Source organism: Pinus tabuliformis, chromosome 5_2 (genome assembly GCF_031772625.1).
Source record: "Pinus tabuliformis cultivar Carrire ecotype Pingquan chromosome 5_2, CPIR1, whole genome shotgun sequence".
NCBI classification, from domain to species: Eukaryota; Viridiplantae; Streptophyta; class Pinopsida; order Pinales; family Pinaceae; genus Pinus; species Pinus tabuliformis.
In genome coordinates, this window is record NC_142306.1 from 825,366,064 (window position 1) to 825,371,701 (window position 5,638).

Consider the following 5,638-nt stretch of genomic DNA (forward strand, 5'->3'; position numbering starts at 1 on the left):
TCTGCTGAAATTATCATCCTTTGAGAAGGATGATCATCTGCTGTAATGATGTACATATCAAATGTCTTTATGTCCTGAATATATATCGCAGCCCGGATGGATGAAACTAGATCCGGGGTCTTCAATCTCTTCCGATCTTCACTCGATGTACAAGTCGATCCATGTGAGAATTTCTTGAAGTCGAACATGGAAAGACATCGCTTGATTACCGGTCAATGATGTAAACCGTTAACAAGCGCGAGAGGAATCACCGATAAGGATGATGACCCTCAAGGTACGGCAGTACAATCCACATGGTGGGAATAAAGGACTTGGTGTCGACCACCATGTAAAATCTTCTGGTCGAAGGTCATTGATGTATACCTGTCGCCGGAAGTGAGAAACTTGCCATTGAGGCATGCAAGCTTCAAAGTACTGAAGGGGGTGTTCCTAGATCAACTCCTTGGATAATGAGCTGATGTCGACAAGGAGCGATCCGTCAAAGGAGGGCCTTAATGAATCCCACATCAGTGACATGGAACGGAGCTAGTGATTGTGATGAGGTGAAAACAAACTGTGATGTATGATTCAGGGTGGCGGTCATGAAGTGGATGAAGGATAATGTATGGCAGTGGGTGGAACACGGTTGACTCTTTACAGAACCACATCTCTTGAACATATAACGACACTGATGTGATGGATTGGTAGCATTACCCCAATTGTGGATGGTGTGGCGAGGACCATGGTTATGAGACCGGTGAATGAAACAACCCAACCCGATGTGATACGGAGGACAAAGTGTCATGTTCAAGAGCGACTTGCTACCATTAATGCTGTGAGGTTCTCCCAATTTTTCCCCAGTCATTGCTGACCAGTACCTCTTTATTTTTGTCAAGCTTGAGGAGGATAACATATGCTTGTTCTATAACCTGCCCTTCGGGAAAGCCCATCGCTATGTTTTAACGAGCCTAGCGATAGGGAAACTCGTTCTCGTCTAAAGACAAGTTTGTCGCTATTTAATCATTTTAACGAGTCTAACGACAAGGAAAACTCGGTTCTTTTCATTTTTAGAGAGTCTGAAAAGGTACGAAAAGTTAACTCCAAAATTCCTTTTTCGTCTTCTAATCCCTTAAGTCCGAAAAAGTATAAAACAATACAGAAGGGATGAATTTTCGATTTCTTTAACGAGCCGAACAAAACAAGCGCTCGATCTTTTTGTGTAATAATCCCTCAGGTCCAAAAAGATTAAAATCTAGAGGAGGGATAGCTCTTCCGGTCCTTTTAACGAGCTGGAAGGCCAAAACTCGGCAAACTTTTCATATTTTACGAGTCAGTGAAAAGGGCTTAAAGGAGACTCGTCTTTTGAGGAACGAGTGATGAACAGGGATAGCAGCAGATTCCAGGTACAGGTTGGAATTTTCCAATCACGGCAGTGTCACAAGGATGGCTAAGTGAAATCACTCTTCGCAGCTGTTCCTCAAAATGGGTAAACAAACATATGGAGGTGAACGATTGGCCAAATGAACGGATGGAGGTGATGGCATATAAACACGACCAAGGGCTTTTAATATGGCTTTCAAAGGTTACATTTCTCGAGGTTGTTTACCGGTTCATTTTTTCTGGAAGAGCTTGAACTGCTAGGGAAAGATTGCTCACAAATTATGTTTATTTTTTAACGAGCATGAACTCTACACAAAAAACTGCTCGATTCTTGCGTTTATTTTTTAACGAGCATGAACATTGCTAAAACTGCTCAATTTATACCAGTCTTAATACAAGGAATGCTTTAGGTGAGGTAATCTTATTTAAGGAGCGATACCTCACTAATTACTCTGATTTGGCAGGTTTTAACTTTTGCCCTTCATCCTTTCTTTATGCAAGCTGGAAACGGTTAATCCTACGAGTTTAACGGGTTAGACCTACAGGTTTAAAGGGAGGACCTAAAAATTTAAAAAAATAAATAGTCGTCCCGTGCTTGCACTCCGAAAGGTTTGCATGCCCCCAGGTATAAAGTATAATTTCGAGATTCTGTCCTCTTACTTATTATCCGAAAAATGGCTTTGTTTGCTGCCGCAAACTAAACTCTCTTTTCGGCGATGTCTATCATTAGGTTGCTAAGGATGGTGACTACTTGTTGCAACAATTTCCTCTCTTTCTTTGAAGACTGCCCCTACTTCTCTTTTAAAACATATTGTTTTAATGGGTGAGGCTTGACATTCAAAGATGGTGCCTTCTTGCTGCCACAAATAGATCCCCTCCTTAGGAGAGCCCACTTCTTTAGACAAAGGGAGCGATTCTTCCGCTTCAACATAACTTTGACAAAAGAATTTTATCCTAGAACAACCCTCTCTTCCTTTTTCGGACGGGGTACGGACTAGTCCATTCTTCTGCGGAAATTAACTTTATACCTAAGGTTTTCTCTGCCCGAGGCAAGCCAGGGTGCATGCCCCCTGGGTCCCAGTTCTTTTCTTCTCGAATTACTCGCATTCATCGGGAAGTAGAACCGGGGGCGGTGGCATTCCTTGAGTGAATAGACCGTTAAGGGATGGTATTTGACTATTTGCAATGCGTGATCCTGGAAATGAAAGTTGGTCTACGAGCTAGACCATTCTTCCTTCGTGCGGAAAACACATGACTCTAAAGAGTGAGGACACTATTGCCTCCATGCAATATATATAGTCTCATCCAAGGAGTAAGTTATTAACCAAGGGTCCTTGGACGACCATGATGTTCATATGAACTGTCTTCCCTTTCAATGTAATTGGAACATTGGGGAGAATCCCTAACGGGTGACTGGTTCCTTTATCAAAACCTGATAGATTTCTCATCTCAGGTAAAAGCGCCGGGCAACCCAGTGCTTTCCAAGCAACAGAGGAAAGGATACTCACAGATGCCCCTTCATCAATGATAGTTCCAGCCATCACCATTCTGTAGATTTGGACTATGATTCTGAATGGGATACTGGCTGGTAACCGGGGTCTGCCTAGTTGATTCCAATCAAAGGATACAACTAGGTTGCTTGGTGGTGGGACCGAATATACGGCCGGATACGACCCTGACGATGTTCCTTCCTGCAATAAAGGAATGGGCGCATTGCCCTGATGCTCATCAGAGTCTGTGTTGATGAAAAGGATATGGACGGTGTCATCTTTATCCTCTTCAGTGAGGGTGTCATTTGAAGATGGGTCTTCAATGACGGAGTCATTGGATGATGAAACCTCTGAAGGAAGAACCGGGTCAACTGCCGTTTCGACCTTTAGACTTTCGTCTGGTCTGGATTCAGTAGGTTCATTCTCAATGACCGACACTTCAGCTGACCACTTGAGCGGGTCAGCTGGATTTTCAACTACCGAGGGATTAGGCGCGAGTTTTTGGTATCCAGGAGGAAGTCGTAACAGTGAAACCGGACGATCTTCTAAAACTCTCTTTGCCTCATCTAAGAATGGACATTGGTGGATGGCATGCTCGCCTTCACACAACATACAGGGTGATCTTGGTCTCCCTCTTCGTCCTTCACTCTCGCTAGTTGACGGACTGCAATCAACATGACTACCAGAGGTTGATGCTACCGGATTGTGCAACCTTGGGGACCAGTCCCTTAGTATCCGGGGAATACAAGGACAATCACGATGGAAGTGGGTCCCTTTGCAAATGACACATGGCGATTTAGGCCCAGTCGGTGCAGTGTGTGGGTTTTTGTCAGCTGTCTTTTGCTTGCCCCCAGTCGCCTTCGCCATAGGCCCCTTCTGCTTCTTTTCTCTCTTCTTCTTTTCCTTCTTCTCCATGGGAGGCTGACTTTTTCCGGCTCTACCTTGTGAAGATGAAGGATCAGAGGAAGAATTGTAAGAAGTGGAAGGCTGGTGGGTAGCTCTAGACTGTTCTGACTGCTGATTCGACTGTTCAGGATTAGTGGCGATCTGGACTACATTAGTTGAAAAGAGCCATACAGGTAGGCCAATTGTCAAACCTGGAAGTGACAATGTTGCCATATGAGGCGCACCAACATCTCCCCAAGAGGAGAAGGGATTTGGACTTCCACCAAGGTTATTTCCTTGGTTGGTGGGCTCCATACTTTTCAACTGAAAGATCAACGTGGGGATAACAGGTGATTATGTTCCGCTTAAAATAAATTTTATTAACGACGCTTTTAGACACAAACTTGCTTTTTCATGTTTTAAGAGTCGAGAAAAAGCTAAAGATGACTCTAGTCGCCTTCGATGTTTTAACGAGCCCGAAGTGACAAATGCTCGGATGGACTTTTTCAGTTATAGAGTTTGAAAAAGGCCAAAAGAAACTTCTCTGGAGATCTAGGCAGAGGGTGTGCCAAACCTTTCGCGAAACCACAGAATACGTTTTACGGTACGGGTGGTCGATCTTCGTGAATGCTGTGTTCACTGCATCGCGATCAGTAGGGCGGCCGACACGGCTTCCTATGGATAAAGGATAATTGCCTATAGGGGTCTCCCAATATATACGCGACGGTACGTGGGAGCACAAGTCCGTATTAGTGCCACCGACTCTCAGGAGGAATCACCCACCTTCGTAGAGATCGACAGTCACTATGTTTAACGACGCCGGAACACGTCTCTACCTAGACCTCTATGTGTTTGCGTTATGTTACAAAGCGTTGTTATGTAAATTGGATTTATTTTAATGTTGATCTTGCTTAGCAATTTGCCTTTAAGGATCACCACGAGATGTATATAACAAATTCCTGAATGCAGTCTAAGATGAGAAGCAAACTTTTCAATCTTTCAACTTTGAAAACCTTAACTACTGAGGGAAAAGAAAGGCAAATCTTTTCACACAGATCATAGAGCACACACTAAAATGCAAATTTTTCCTAAATCTTCAAGCACACAGTCAAATGCAAAATGCACAATGCATGTATTTTCTTTTCCCTTTCTTAATGTGGATGGATTACAAAAAGAAAGTCGTTATATAACTTTGATTTCGATTTAAAGCGGAAGTAAACAAGCTTGTCCAAAATCAAAAGACACCTTAAGATTTACTTGCTTAATCACTGGAAATACATGAAATCAAACCATACCAACGAAAGTAAAATGACTAATCAGCTATGGACAGCAAACAAGCTAACTCTTTAGACCAGCAAAATGCCTAACACAGGTTCAGATCTAAGAGGCCAAAAGCAAGACTAGTTTACTCTTCGTTATGGGAAATTGTAAATGAGTAAGAAATACAAAGAACAAGTACAATTTCGTTATATAACAGAGGCAGAATGATGGCAAGTAATATTGGTTTCAGAACAGGTACAAGACTGACACTTAGCAGCAAAATCTAAGTGAAAACAGGCAAGAGAAAGGGAGGAAACCCCACATGCACTAGGCAAATTTGGGCCAACGCAGGTGCTGCACAGCCAAACTGGCTCTCAGCGCAGGTAGCCCCTTCGGGACCTGCGTTGCAAAGCAGGTAGCCTGTGTACTACCTGCTTTGGAAAACGAGAATTGCGTTTTCACAGTTTCCGGGTCATAATTTTCTCAAAAATGCACGGTTTTTGCTCAAATCAGAAGCAATCAGTCAAGCACACTCAAAGGGATGATTAGGAAGGTGCAAAGCTATCACTAAGAGCTTACAAGGATCCTTGTAGATCAGCTCTTCAAATCATGAACTTGCTCAGAAATGAGCTAGAGTAGCTGCC